Raw genomic sequence first — 13,350 nt, forward strand, 5'->3', positions numbered from 1 at the left:
AAGTGACCTCAGGTGAACCGAAAGTGACCCCAAATGAACCGAAAGTGACCTTTTTTGACCGGAAGTGACCCCGAATAAACCGGAAGTGACCTCAGCTAAACCGGAAGTGACCTGTAGTAAACCGGAAGTGTCCCAAATAAACCGGAAGTGACCCAAATTAGACCGGAAATGACCCGAATCAAGCCGGAAGTGAACCTATTTCAACACTAAGTGCCCCAAATAGCTACATTTGCGCTAAGGTTTTCGGTTTTTGTCCGATTTAACCCGTTTCAACATTTTTACCCCAAAAGTGAACCTCCTGAGGCCGTTTTTTTTGTTTTGTTCCAAATTTAGAAAGATTTTGGCGCAATTGCTTTTTTTTATTTTCCAATATTCTCTCTATGGGGATTCAACATTTGCTCTAACTTCTACATTTCTTAACTGATTCAACCCGTTCCAACTTTCCAACACGTGTGCATGCACAAACACACACCCAGACACATTAGAGCAGCAGGAACGGAGAGAAAGTATTTGCACTGTATGTGCTTGTGTGAATGTGCGTGTGAGGACATTGTTGTATTTTCTGCGGTTAATTATTATTATGTGGGGACAAGCAGTACAGAAAATGGATGGATGGATGGATAATTATGATATAAGTATTATCATTATAAAGTTACATTGATACTGCCTTGACAGTGTCCATGAAAACATTATCAAACATTAATAATAATAATTCATTAAATTTGTAGAGCGCTTTTCAAAAACCCAAAGACGCTTGATAACATTTAATTAGTAATAAGTATAAATGGAAAATACTGTCGTCTTCAAATTTTATATTAGCTCTAACAGGGTAATCTTCGAACCTAGACATAATTTTGAATTTTGACACTTTTGTTTTGTAAAATCATCGCAATCATTTTCACAGTATTCCTTTTTATGTTTGAGGGAAATCCTGCTAGGAACCTTTAATATGGAGGAACTGTTTCCCTGCACTTCATTTCCACTCGGTAGACGTTGCTGTTGTACAAGGCTCTCAGTTGGTATCGGCACGCCATTGTGACTGAAGTACTGCACCCTACTTTTCCCTCACACAGTTTTTAAAACAACGACAAAGGGAAACGACGATGGCTTCGGACTCTTGGGCCCAGGCTGTTGACGAACAGGAAGCGGGAGCAGAATCAGTAAATGTAAATGTGCTAGTTTACGTTGAGTTAGCCTTGAAGATGTTTTAGTCACAGGCCTAGCGCTGTAAAAAATGAATGCTTACTATTTGTCTGGCGTTAAGACAGACATTGTTTCAACACAAATCTGCGTGTATTGCCGTGCCTTTGGATATTTGCTTAGTTTAAATGCAAGCGCTAGAATGCCCCAAATTAGCCGGTAAAGAATTGCTGCGTGCCTTGTGCGTTGCTAGCTTTTGCAGAAGCTACCATCAAAGAGGTAATTCATTGAGACAGCTTTAACTGGCTGGCAACTGAATGATGCAAGAGGTTCCAAAATAGCTTAACCTGATTAAGTAGAAGCATTGGTTTCTTCTAGATTTGTGCTTTCCAAGTTTTATGTTTCAGGGTCACGTTTATAAATATATATAACAGTTGACCATTACTGGCGTTAACGTGTTTTCCTAGTCAACTGTGGTAAACTTTTTTTTTTTACAGATTGGAAACCTTCAACTAAAGGATGCACCTGGAGAAAACGGTATGTTTGCAAAGTGATGAGACTAATTTCAAGCATGAAAAGGCTATAAAGTGATTTTGCTAAGGAACATCTGTATCATCAGCAGGCAGTACTTTTGGAAAGTCAGAAGCGGGAGATAAGACTCCAGGAAAGACTACAGATGAAGATGACCGTGGTAAGCTGATGTGATTATGTATTCCCATACAGTAATTGAATTGTTTTGTCACCCCAAACGCTCCTCACAACAATTACGCTGTCAAAATTATTGACCGAATAGACATGATAGAGCAAAAGGGTAGAACATCAAAGTAAAAAGCTGTGATCCAATAGAGCAAAAGTTGGATCAAAGTAAAAAGCTTTGATCAATGATGCCGTTTATATTCTAAACCAAAAAGGTAGAACATCAAAATAAAAAGATGTGGTCCAATGATGGTATTTATACTATATTATAATTTTCCACACTGAGAAGACACAGAAAAAAATAAGTCATGCTAAGAAATTATTGTTTGCTTCCACATACTGCTTGCAATGTGTTCACATACTCGTCATTACTTTTTGGTGCAATTAATGAGTTTGCGTCGAAAATTGGTTCATAAATAGATGCAAAACAAATTGCGCGGGTCCGGATCGTATCTCAAAAAGGGGGGCTGCTGATGCGTCGGTTCAGAAGTGGAAAATTGGCACGTAAGTAGATGCAAAAAATCCGCGCAGCTTCCGTTCGTATCTCAAAATGTCCGTAAGTATAGGCGTTCGTAAGTAGAGGTGCCACTGCATATGCAAGTTTAACATGGTCGCTTTTACTCGTATGCTTTGCATGGTCCTTCAGATCACTAACAATTCCTCCCATCTTAAAAACTCAATTTCTACTCTCTTTTTTTTCAAACTTGATCAATAAACCAAAAATATTTTTTCTCATATGTGCAGTAAACCACAGCTCCTTCAGGGTGTCTATGGCATGGGTTTTAACCGGCCCTCCAAAATCCAGGAGACCGCCTTACCCATGATGCTCGCTGAACCGTGAGTATGCTGTACATTGACTGTGATGTGCTACTTTTCTGAACTAAATATATGATGTGACTAAAGTCAGTTTGATTTTTCTGTTTAGTCCACAGAATCTAATCGCCCAGTCTCAGTCAGGAACAGGAAAAACCGCTGCCTTTGTGCTTGCCATGCTCAGCCACGTCAATCCAGACCACAAATATCCCCAGGTTATTTTTTAGGGATTTTATCAGTGATCCAAATGACCGCAGATGGGTTTATCCTTAGTCCTTGTGTGACCTGCGAGTTAGATTTCTAAATCTCTTTTTCCTTTTCCACCAGTGCCTGTGTTTGTCACCCACCTATGAACTGGCGCTTCAGACTGGGAAAGTTATTGAGCAGATGGGCAAAAACTACCCTGAAGTCAAACTAGTTTCCGCCATACGAGGAAATAGGCGTAAGTTCACATCGAGTGCCATGTTGACGTTCTCACCATGCTGGACTGGTGCAGCAAATTGAAGTTCATTGATCCCGAGAAGATTCGGGTGTTTGTGCTGGATGAGGCCGATGTCATGATCGCAACGCAGGGTCACAAAGACCAGAGTATTCGCATCCAGAAGTAAGAATGAATATTAATAAAAAAGTTTCCTGACAAATGTGGGAGTTCGGATTTTGAGTTTCCACTAAAGGATGCTACGATTTTAATTTGTTCTTTGCTACACATGATGCTGCCCAGAAACTCCCAGATGTTGCTGTTCTCAGCTAGGAGACCGTGTGGGACTTCGCCAGGCGCGTCGTGCCTGACCCAAATATCATCAAATTGAAAAGAGAGGAGGAGACGCTGGATACTATCAAGCAGTACTATGTGTTGTGCAACAGCAAGGAGGAAAAGTTTGAAGCCCTGTGCAACATCTATGGCGCCATCACCATAGCCCAGGCTATGATTTTCTGCCATGTGAGGCACTTCCCTTCACCCAGCACTTTCCGATTGATAATTATAAATGGCATCACATTTTCCTGAGAAATGTTCCAGAGTTTATTAAGAACGTCACAAGACTGGCGTCGCATAAATTCATTATGTTCCTTGAGTGTCTGGCTGGTATATGAACTGGTGACTCTGCTTTCCTTCATGCGATCCAGACAAGGAAGACCGCAGGCTGGCTGGCGGGAGAGCTTTCCAAAGAGAACCACCAGGTGGCGCTGCTTAGCGGGGAGATGCAAGTAGAGCAGAAGGCAGCTGTCATTGAACGCTTCCGGAATGGAAAGGAGAAGGTGCTTGTCACCACAAATGTCTGTGCCAGAGGTGAGGGACCCATGCAAGATAATTATGAAATATGTAGATATTTAACAATTATTTAGTCTTCCACTTCTCCCTATCAATTGCTTTTGTAATATTGTTTTAACATGTATTCTGACTGTCAACACCCTGTATGCTATTAGAGAAGATACCGTATGTATTCTTCATACATTGAAAATATTAACGTCAATTTCCCCTATCACCTCTCGCCTTTTTTTTTCTTTTTTTTCTGTCCACCAGGAATTGATGTGGAGCAGGTATCGGTGGTGATCAATTTTGACCTGCCTGTAGACCAGGAGGGTAACCCAGACAACGAGACCTACCTTCATAGGATTGGCCGCACGGGTCGGTTCGGCAAAAGGGGGCTGGCCATCAACATGGTGGACAGCAGAATGAGTATGAACATTCTCAACAGGATCCAGGAGCATTTTAGTAAGTAGTTATCCTTGCCATTATCTATTGCATTGGCCAGGTTCAATGTAATATATATGTTTGCATTTTTATTCGTCCACTGGCAGAAAAAAAACACTCGCTGGTTTTCTCTTTTCCAGATAAGAAAATTGAAAAACTCGACACACACGATCTGGATGAAATTGAGAAAATCGCCAACTGAAAGACAAGTGTGCTGACAAAGTGGACGCCAGCTAGACTTGCGCTCTGCAAAGACTGTATGCTTCTTTATGCTGGCTTTTTAAGTTTGTATTTTAAGCCGTTAGGGTGGAGGGGGTAAAACCACATATACTGCACGTTTACATACACTTCAGTCTGTGGAACATACCCTATTTCACTCTTTTTACTATAATATTTTATTTTGTAATGCTGAAAAAGCTTAACTGTCAAGTAACTCTTAAAACCCCATTTGACTCTGCTTTTCATACATATATGAACATTTTTCATGAATGTATCCTCTTTAGGTCATTACAACATTGACAGTGTGTGGAAAGGGTGAAGTTGGGTATACTGCTGCTCTGAGTGCAGGGGTGTCATTTTGGGTGATGACTGATGGATGGATTTTAGGGTCTATGCAAATTTAGAGTATACTCACATGAAAGAAATGAAATTAACCTCAATTTATCTTCAGGGTGCGTAGCCAAATGCCAAAATGGAGATGACCTACTAATAACTCCTCAACATTTTAGATCATTCTGGAGTAAAGCCCAGTCACGCGTCCCTCACAATTTTATTTATAGAGTATTAAGACTACTCAGCTGTAACATGTAGTTGTTTTTAAACATTTTTTGCCTACCTATTCCACAACTTCCCACTTACCACAAACTTCACATCTTTTATTTTGAAATTCAACCAAAATTCTCTAAAATTTCGTTTTTCTACTCTAATTTCCACATTTTTCAACCGATTCAACCCATTCCAACTTTCAAGTGTTCATCTTTTGCCTACCTGTTCCACATATTCCCACTTACCAAAAATTCCAAATTTTCAAATTTGAAATTCAACCAAATTCTCCAAAATTTCGTTTTTCTACTCTAATTTCTACATTTTTCAACCGATTCAACCCATTCCAAATGTATTCACTTAATTCACCTTATGCTTCCCACATTCACTCCCATTCACCCCCACTTCCACTATGCTTACAAAATTCAACCCTTGACCCCCAATTCCAGTGTGGCGGCCATCTTGGATGACCCTGGAGTGCCACCAATGAACCCAGAATGAACCGGAAGTGCCCTAAATCAAACCGAAAGTGACCCCAAATAGACCGGAAGTGACCCCAAATCAAACCGGAAGTGACCCCAAATGTACCAGAAATGACCTTTTTAGACCGGAAATGACCCCAAATAAACCGGAAGTGACCTCAGACGAACCGGAAGTGACCCAAATTAAACCGAAAGTGACCTAAATAAACCGAAAGTGACCCCTAATAGACCGGAAGTGACCTCAGGTGAACCGAAAGTGACCCCAAATGAACCGAAAGTGAACTTTTTTGACCGGAAGTGACCCCGAATAAACCGGAAGTGACCTCAGCTAAACCGGAAGTGACCTGTAGTAAACCGGAAGTGTCCCAAATAAACCGGAAGTGACCCAAATTAGACCGAAAATGACCCGAATCAAGCCGGAAGTGAACTTATTTCAACACTAAGTGCCCCAAATAGCTACATTTGCGCTAGGGTTTTCGGTTTTTGTCCGATTTAACCCGTTTCAACATTTTTACCCCAAAAGTGAACCTCCTGAGGCCGTTTTTTTTGTTTTGTTCCAAATTTAGAAAGATTTTGGCGCAATTGCTTTTTTTTATTTTCCCATTCATTCTCTCTAGAGGGATTCAACATTTGCTCTAACTTCTACATTTTTTAACTGATTCAACCCGTTCCAACTTTCCAACACGTGTGCATGCACAAACACACACCCAGACACATTAGAGCAGCAGGAACGGAGAGAAAGTATTTGCACTGTATGTGCTTGTGTGAATGTGCTTGTGAGGACATTGTTGTATTTTCTGCGGTTAATTATTATTATGTGGGGACAAGCAGTACAGAAAATGGATGGATGGATGGATAATTATGATATAAGTATTATCATTATAAAGTTACATTGATACTGCCTTGACAGTGTCCATGAAAACATTATCAAACATTAACTAGAATTTGCAATTCCTGAAGGAATTGCGTGTGAAGGTGAAGAAGTTGAATAAATATTTAAGGAATGTTGCAGAATGATGTTGAAACGAGTTGAATTGGTTGAAAAATGTAGAAATGAGAAGGGAAAAAGGAAATATTGTAGAATCGGGTGTGAATTTCAAAATAAAAGATGTGAATTATTTGGTAAGTTGTGGAATAGGTAGAAATATGATGAACAGTTGAAAGTTGGAATGGGTTGAATCGGTTGAAAAATGTAGAAATGAGAAGGGAAAAAGGAATTGGGCGTGAATTTCAAAATAAAAGATGTGAAAAAGGAAATGTAGGAAAATTGGGTGTGAATTTCATACTAGAAAAAGTGAAAATGCAGGTAAGTGGGAAGTTGTGGAATAGGTAGGAAAATGATGAACAGTTGAAAGTTGGAATGGGTTGAATGAGTTGGAAAATGTAGAAATGAGAGTAGAAAAACCAAAATTTGGAGAATTTTGTTGAATTTCAATTTTAATTTGAACAATGCATTCAATTATGCATCAACATTCATTCCTTCATGCATTCATGCATTCATTCATACATTCATTCAAGCATTCATCCATGCATTCATTCACGCACTCAATTTTTATCACGTCACCCTGCACACGCGTGACAGTGATGGCCAGCCCATCTTGTGGTATCTTCGGGGGCTGGCTGAAAGTTTTCTGCCAGATCTGAAGCTTGATGCTTGTAACTTCGCCCGAATTGGACACGACCTCCACCACCTCTTCCCCATAGAGGATACCACAGACTGTTAGGGTGAGGCTGGAGTTGCAGGGCTGTTGAATAAAAAAAGAATATCTAATTAGTTTTTATGAATGGAAAACAAAGTTTACCAAAGGCTAATCATGCCTCCAAATAAAGCAAGTGGGAGCAGTAAAGCCATCCTAGAACACAAAGACGTTATTAAAGCCACGCGACAGTGAGCGCCCGGCGCGCTGCGGGCGGTTGCGCGATGGGACCAAATTAAGCTCCCTGCGCACTGAGGTACACTTCAATTTTGGAAAGTACATTAGGACGGTACAAATATTTTCAAAATTTCAGCGACAGCTCTGTCACAATAATGCGACCAGCGCGGAGCAGTTGCGCGGTCGGCAGCGCGCTACGGTTGAACGCTGGGCGGAACGCTGCAATTGCGCGATGGGACAAAAATGAAGAAATGAAGAAAAAAAAATTGAAGAAAAGGATTTATTTAGTCTTGGAACGGATTAATTTGTTTTCCATTGTTTGTAATGAGAAAAATAGATTGGGAACCTTAACCCAGTTAATCTTGGAAAAGGGGATAATAAGCAAAAAGCAAGCACCATTTAAATTCCACTGCTATGAAGCCATTTACTAACCTTTATTTCTGTGCAAGTTGTAGAGTGGAGCATTAGTCCCGAATCGTTCACCCGGGCACTCAGGTGGGTGAAAATGAAGGAACCCCCTACTTTTAGTTCAATGAGATTAGCCTCACGCCAAAGGCCAATTTTGACAGCGGCTTCATCCTGCGTTAGTTTAAAAAAGAGTATGTGTGCAAAGTGCTACAACAGGGGAAGTACAAATGGCTACTTACTTTTTTTAGTGTCAAAGTCCGAAATGGCGCAAGGCTGTTCCCTCTCTGGCGCACCATGCGGATTGGACGCATCTGAAGTGGAGCAAATTGAGATGACAAAAAAAAATAAAACTTTTGGTACCTTAGTACTAAACAGAGCATTTCAAAGATATTGTGTGTGTGTGTTTGTGTGTGTGTGTCGGTGGGTACATTACATGTACATTATTGCACATGCATCATGTCTTCACAGGTGTACACAAAGACATGTGTGTATATGTGCATTTGCGGGTGCAGGTGACTTACATCGGTTATTACGCCCTCCAGTGACACCATCTCCTCAGGTAGTTTATTCACTACCTCCTGAGGAGATGATGCCACTGACTTGGGGTAGACCAGGGCCCTGGCCTCTTCTTCCAGCTGCGGGCTGGTTTGCACCTCGGCCGCCATGAATATTTTTGAGCCGGGTTTGGTGAGGAGCCCTTGGCCACTCTCGTCCACACCAAAGTTTAAAAAAATGTAACTGCTGCCAAGTGTTCAAACAGAACAATTTTATAGGCTTTCTCGTCGTCACAGAGGGCAACAGTTACATTATTGTGCTGGCCGTGCATGGACAAGGTGCCATCAGCTGCACAAATCCATGTTTTTGCACGCAGAGCAGTCCTCATCGCGACTACTTTAGCGCGGATCATGTTTTTCGCCATTCTGAAAAAGAAAAAAAAGAGAGAAATTGACTTGTTTAGTTAGTAGATGACAAATGGCAAATTATTCATAGAATAATTACTATTATAATACATCTGACTGACTTTGGGATTATTTTATTAGCGACACAACATATCATTACCATATTCAAATTGGATAAAAATAAATGGATACCACGTATAATAAAAAAACACACAATTATTTAAATGTTAGACTGAAAAGAGTTTCCCAGCAATGATTTTTAACATCCACCAGATGGCAGTGCAGTGACAAAGTCAATAGTTCATGGGTATGTAGCATTTCAAGACTGCTACAAATTAACACTGGGCAATGATTCAATACTACTGATCTTACTCGGTCAGTACATATCAGTGCTTACAGTTACAATGTCATCTGCTATATAAATTTGGAAGCACATTTTATAATGGCGCCTGTGCGGTTTTTGAGGGGGGCTAACCTAAAACAAAGATTTTAATAAAAGAACACCGTAAACCATTTTTATCCATTTACGTGTGGCGACTACGAGGTGTCGTCTGAAATAAATGAATTACGCGTCGTGTATCTTTCCAGAAATGTCGTTACTCCGTAACGCAAAGTGCAAGCATCGTGCGTCCATCTTGTTAGATGGCAAATGCACACGGCGGACGATAGTGTATAATACTTAAACGCAAGAGCAATAAAATGGGGAATCCTCCGTCATAAATAGGAACGCAGAACAAACATGTATTTTCGACTGACTAGTTAATTAATAATTACAAGTTAATTTGCTATATGCGCATTTCGTAATGGCGGCTTTTTTTTTTTTTTTTGCTCGACGCAAACCAAAGATGTGGATGCCTCGGTCACGAATAATGTTCACGTTCATCAACCGATGGAATTAATCCATACTAAATTCACGGAGAAACAACTCCGCAAAAGTCCGTCGTGAGAACAGGAGACTATTTTTATCTATATGTACAGTTAATGAGTAATAACATGTAATAGTACAGTAATAGAACTGTGACGATGGTAATTAGAAGTGGGGAAGTGCTACTTTCCCCACTAACGCAACAATCCTGGTTTCGTTTCGTTTATTTATTTCAAACATGTAAAAAAAGAAGAATAAGCTTATTGTACACAATAAAGGACATGACAAAATACATGCATATCCACATACAGACGTACCAACATTCATACATATACATATAGCCGCAAAAGAACCATAAGTCACATTCACATGTCTGAAAAGGAGTAGGAAGAAGTATAATTTATTTAATCCCACCCCCTATTTAATAATCCCTAAATACCCAGCCATAAATCATTTTGCCTCAGTTATCCCAACAAAGTACTAAATTACTAAATTATCCCCCACCTGCTGCTCACTAGACACTAAACATGTACCAACACACTATTAATACGTGCGTATATTTCACACACAGACACTTAACATTCATTCATACCTCAAATACAACACAAATACCTGAATGGTAGAAATAAACCAAATAAAAACAAAATAAAAACAGCCTGAACAAGACAAACAGACAAACAAAACCAACAAAGAAACGTAAATCAATAATTACTAATCACCCCTTAGTACTCATACACCCTCATTCCTGTACCTTGTAAAAATAATTTCTTCTTTATATCTTTTTTTAAACTGATAGATGTTTGAACATTCCCTGAGCGTTTCCTCCAAAGTATTCCATAATTTAACTCCACATATTGCAATACAGAATGTTCTTTTTGTTGTACGTGCCTTCCTAATCCTGTAATTAAATGTCCCCCTTAATTTATAACCCCCTTCCCTCCCAATGAAAAGATTCTGAATATTAGTTGGCAACAGATTATTTTTTGCTTTAAAAAGTATTTGTGCTGTCCGAAATTCCACTATATCTTTGAGTTTGATGAGTTTTGACTTTAAGAATAATGAATTTGTATGATCCCTGTATCCTGCCCCATGAATGATCCGTATTGCTTTTTTTTGTAAAATAATAAGTGGATATATTGTGCTTATATAATTATTACCCCAGATTTCTACACAATACATAAAATATGGAAGGACTAATGTATTATAAAGGATGCGAAGTGTTGTATGATCCAGAACCTGTTTTGCTCTATTTAATACTGCGATGCACCTTGAGATTTTAGTTTGTACATGTTTAACTTGTGATTTCCAACTGATCTTATCATCTATTATCACCCCTAAAAATTTAATCTCATTCACTCTTTCAATATTAACCCCATCCAGCTTTATCTCTATTTTCAAATTAGTTCTGTGATTACCAAAAAGTATTACTCTTGTTTTGCTTAGGTTTAAGGATAATTTATTGCTGTCCAACCATACCTTTAATTTGCTTAATTCATTATTTATTAGTGTTGTTAAGGTGTGTAAATCACTACCAAAACAAAAAATATTTGTATCATCTGCAAACAAAACCATCTTCAAATTATGTGATACCTTGCATATATCATTTATATATAATAAAAAAAGTTTAGGGCCCAACACTGACCCCTGAGGGACGCCACAACTAATGTCCAAACACGTTGAACAAGTGTCACCCAACTTCACAAACTGTTTCCTTTTTGTTAAATAGCTCTTGATCCAAGCTAATGGTTCCCCCCTGATGCCATACCGATGTAATTTATTGAATAATATTTCATGATTTATTGTGTCAAATGCCTTTCTTAGATCAATGAATATCCCAACTGTATATTGTTTTAGGTCTATTGCTTTAGTAATTTCCTCCACTGTGTCAATTATTGCCAGTGATGTTGCTCTGTTGGATCTAAACCCATATTGACTGTCAGTGAGTATTTTATGTTTATCTATAAATTTGTCCAGTCGGTTATTGAAAAGTTTTTCCAGTATTTTAGAAAATTGTGATAATAATGATACAGGTCTGTAGTTTGTGAAGTGGTGTTTGTTCCCGGTTTTATACAAAGGTATGATTTTTGCTATTTTCATTTTATCTGGAAATACACCGGTCTGAAATGATAGGTTACAGATGTATGTTAATGGTTTAGAGACCCCCTCAATTACTCGTTTTACGATACTCATGTAAATGTCATCACAGTCTTTGGATGTCTTGTTTGTGCATTGGAAAACTATCTTTATAATTTCTTTCTCATCCGCTGCTTTGAGGAACATTGAGCTCAGATTCCTATCTATTAAACTATTACATTGCTCCTCAGTTGTTACTGCATCTGGGATTTGTTTGGCCAGATCAGGTCCCGTATTTACAAAGAATGCATTGAAGTTTTCAGCCACTTCTTGCATATCATGCTCATCAGTATTCCTGATAGTAAAATATTTAGGATAATTAATTTTTTTAGAGCCATTTTTTATTACAGTATTCATTATATTCCATATTTCTTTGGTGTTGTTTTTATTATCATTTATTATCTTACTATAGTATTCTTTTCTAGCAGCTCTTTTAATATTAGTTAGTTTATTCTTATATTGTTTATATTTATTTTCTGCCACTTTAGTTCTTTGTCTTATAAATTCTCTGTAAAGTGTATTTTTCTTTTTACAGGCATTTTGTAAGCCCTTTGTAATCCAGGGATGATCTACATACTTTCGTTTCCTATTATATACTTTTACAGGGCAGTATTTGTCATATAACCTTTTGAAAATTTTTAAGAATTCCTCATATGCACAGTTAATATTATTTTCATTGTATATAATATCCCAATTCTGTGACATTAAACCATTTTTAAATGCGTTTATTGTTTTTTCTGTTTTAATTCTTCTGTATTCTTGTTTTTTGGCCAGTTGGATGGTTTTATAGTTGTCATCAAAAATCATAAAAACTGGCAAATGGTCACTGATGTCGCTGACTAATAACCCACTTATGGTGTTGTTTAAAATGTCATTTGTGAATATATTATCAATAAGAGTGGCACAGTGAGAAGTTATTCTGGTTGGTCTAGTGATTTTTGGATACAAGTTCATGCTATATATTGTGTTAACAAAGTGTTCGGTCAGTTTGTGCTTGTTTGGATTGAGTAAATCAATGTTGAAGTCTCCACAGATGAAAATTGTTTTGCAACTGACCTTTGAAAATACCTCCTCCATCCATTCTGTGAACAGTTCAATGCTGGAACCTGGTGTCCGATATATACAGCTAATGATTACATTTTTCTTTTTTTCCTTAAGTATTTCAATTGTTATGCATTCCAATATGTTGTTAACTACCATTGACATATCCTGTATCACCCTGACGTTTAATGTCTTTTCCACATATATTGCAACTCCTCCTCCACCTTTGTTTTGTCGATCTATGTGTATAAAGTCATATCCCTCCAGCTCAAAGTCCGCCTCTTTTACTGCGTTGATCCATGTTTCCGTTATTGCAATAATGTTGAATGGGCGAGTAAACTGATGAAGATAATCCTTAATGTTTGTAAAGTTGGCATACAGACTCCTACTGTTAATATGTATAATAGACAGTCTACTATCTGTATTGATTCTATTAAATTCCTCATTAGTATGATAACTGCAGTTATTGTTGATTGAGTTAAAGAAGTTGTTATCCGGGTCTATATCATGTTCTATATCCAGTGAACTGTGATCAGTGTATTGA

The 13,350-nt window shown here is 38.3% G+C and overlaps 1 pseudogene; it reads left to right on the forward strand.

Moving 5' to 3' along the window:
• The first annotated feature begins 890 nt into the window (after positions 1–890).
• LOC133148526 (ATP-dependent RNA helicase DDX19A-like) lies at positions 891–13,079 on the forward strand (annotated as a pseudogene).
• Positions 13,080–13,350: the final 271 nt, after the last annotated feature.

Source organism: Syngnathus typhle, unplaced genomic scaffold, assembly GCF_033458585.1.
Source record: "Syngnathus typhle isolate RoL2023-S1 ecotype Sweden unplaced genomic scaffold, RoL_Styp_1.0 HiC_scaffold_97, whole genome shotgun sequence".
Taxonomy (NCBI): domain Eukaryota; kingdom Metazoa; phylum Chordata; class Actinopteri; order Syngnathiformes; family Syngnathidae; genus Syngnathus; species Syngnathus typhle.